This window comes from Leptonychotes weddellii, chromosome 6 (genome assembly GCF_054177405.1).
Source record: "Leptonychotes weddellii isolate Sample4059 chromosome 6, ASM5417740v2, whole genome shotgun sequence".
Taxonomy (NCBI): domain Eukaryota; kingdom Metazoa; phylum Chordata; class Mammalia; order Carnivora; family Phocidae; genus Leptonychotes; species Leptonychotes weddellii.
In genome coordinates this window covers 89,321,847-89,324,858 of record NC_138374.1, presented here as the reverse complement: position 1 = coordinate 89,324,858, position 3,012 = coordinate 89,321,847, and positions in this window count along the sequence as shown.

The window sequence follows — 3,012 nt, the reverse complement described above, 5'->3', positions numbered from 1 at the left end:
TCTTCCATGTCCAGGCTCATGAGGCGCTGACCCCCCAGGCAGCTCGGAAGCTGATGCCCTAGCTTGGTAAGAGCCCTAACTACTGGCTCTTCAGTAGACATGGCGGGTTGGGCGCACAGAACAAGTGGCACCGCAGTGCCCAAGGTAGAGGGTGGATTGGCAAGAATGCTGGCTTGCCCTTGAAGTACAGTGACATAGTCAACGCAGTGACCGCATGTCCGTGTGTTCTTGACGATGCCCAAGGTGACCACCAAAGGAGTTTGGGGCCATCCACCAGAGTTCCCAGCCCACGAGAGATTGGCAAGTTGGTCCTGTTGGGCCATCCTTCTGAGCAAGGGCTCTTAATATGTCTGGGTTTGTGGACCCTGCGTGTGGCCTTGCACCAGCTTGCCCCTGTCGCCATGCAAACCAAGCTGCAAGCATTAGGGGGGAAGAAAAACGACTGTGGATAGACACCCTCATCAGCGAGACAGCCATCAGGGGCCACGTTTCAAAAATCACGACATGCTAGACTGGGCAATAGAACGTGACGTTGAACAGAGGTTCTGTCTCCCCTATAACACACAAGCAGCAGGGCTGGTAGAAAGAAAACACAGAATATTAAAGGGGCAGATCAAGTTAGTAACAATGGTGGGGAGGACTAAAGTTCTGTCCCAGTCTTGCACACACTTGAATGATCAACCATAGGGCCTGTTGCCCAGATGCTAGCCCAGGGAGGAACCCGCCGCTGTAAAGGTACGGAAGTCATGGGAGGCGGCCAGTACCCCGACTCTCACCAGGTGTGACTGCACTGTGTGCTGAGAACACCAAGCCCCATCACGTCCGGGAAAGGAGTTACCTACTGAAATGGGATATCCCGCTGGGATGGATGAGTTACTTGGTACTGCTGGGTGATGGGGAAGTACCTGATCTCCACTGGGATCTGTGGTCAAGACCTGTTGAAATGCACCACTGAGGGCGCTGGGTGGCCCAGTCGTTAAGCATCTGCCTTCGGCTCAGGTCATGATTCTGGAGTCCTGGGACCGAGTCCCGCATGGGGCTCCTTGCTTAGTGGGGAGCCTGCTTCTCCCTCTGTCTGCCACTCCCCCTGCTTATGCTCTCTCTCTCTGACAGATAAATAAAATCTTAAAAAGAATAAATTGCTAGAAAAAAAATATGGACTAAAAAAAAAAAATATTGACTATCTACTGTGTGAGCCAAGCACTGCTCTAGGGTCTTAACACTGAACAAAACCATCAATTCCTGACCCCACGGAATGTATTTGTTGGTTCGAAACCATCTAGGGAGCTTCCCAGGCGAAATCTGAAGCCAGCCCACTCATGCAGAAGGCAGGGAAAAGAGGAGGAAGGCTGCGCACTCCAGGCTGGTAGGTGGCAGATTTGCAAGCACAGGGGACTCACACGCAGGCTTGTCTTGGGTGGCAGCAGGATGAGTGGATCCTTGTACTACTTGCCACATCACAAAAGTTTATAGAGAGGCCTTCACCAGGCTCAGGCGCGTCTGCCGTGCAGGTGTTTTTTTTTTTTTTTTAATTTTATTTTATTATGTTAATCACCATACATTACATCATTAGTTTTTGATGTAGTGTTCCATGATTCATTGTTTGCGTATAACACCCAGTGCTCCATGCAGAACGTGCCCTCTCTAATACCCATCACCAGGCTAACCCATCCCCGCACTTTCCTCCCCTCTAGAACCCTCAGTTTGTTTTTCAGAGTCCATAGTCTCTCATGGTTCATCTCCCCCTCCGATTTCTTCCCCTTCATTCTTCCCCTCCTGCTATCTTCTTTTTTTTTTTTTTTAACATATAATGTATTATTTGTTTCAGAGGTACAGGTCTGTGATTCATCAGTCTTACACAATTCACACGCTCCCATAGCACATACCCTCCCCAGTGTCCATCACCCAGCGTGCAGGTGTTTTCAATACCACCTCCCGGTGTCAAGGCTACGCCCGGGAGCAGCCTCTGGGAGCGGGAAAGGCAAGCACGAGCCACGTTCCAAGCACAAGGAAGGGAAGGGAGGAGCCTCTGACTGCACCAGGTCGAGCTCCCAGGCAACCCGCGGTCACCTCTTCTGGATGAGCTTCCCCAGCCCCCACCCCTCGTGACCGTTCTTACCGTCTCACCAGCCCCCCTCTTCCGTGACGGGCCCTGAGCGGTCAGCAGGGGTTTCACGGGCGCGCTGCCGCCGGACACTGGAGCAGATTCCCCAGCCACAGCTCGGGCACACGCAAGAGAAATCACTGATTCGGAAGATGATTCCCAAAAGCAGTGACACGTTTTTCTACAAGAGCCTCTGATCTGAATTGCTGATTTACAAGCTGGAGGTCGGATCGTTCAGGGTGTTCCTTTGTGTCACGTGATTTAATAAAGCTGGCACATTAGCAGACTCATCGGATACACACACACAACGTTCTATTTGGATAACGTAGAGTCCTTTCAGTATTCAGTAAGGACAGGCTTGGTCGGCTAGTATTTAAGACTTGCTGGGTGACTTATTTTTTTTCTTAAAGATTTTATTTATTGGAGAGAGAAAGAGCACAAGCAGGGGGAGTGGCAGAGGGAGAAGCAGACTCCCTGCTGAGCAAGGAGCCTGATGCGGGACTTGATCCCAGGACCCCAGGATCATGTGAGTTCAAGCCCCATATTGGGAGGTGTAGAGATTACTTAAAAATAAAATCTTAAAAAAAAAAAAGAACTGGAAATAAAATACCACAAGGGTTAGTCTTTCTCACTTTTGCCTTCCTGGATTCTATTCTTAACTGGCTGTTTGACCTTAGACAAGTCACTTAACCTCTCTGTTCCAGCATTGTCTCATAGAACTTTCTATAATGTTAGTCATGTTCTCTATCTGCAACATCCATTACAGTGGCCACTAGCCCAATAAGCTCCTATTTGAAATGTGGCCACTGCAACTGAGGAACTGAATTTTAATTTTAATGAATTTAAATGTAAGTAGCCACATGTGGCTAGTGGCTATCTTACTGAGCAGTGTAGGTTTGTTTCATCAT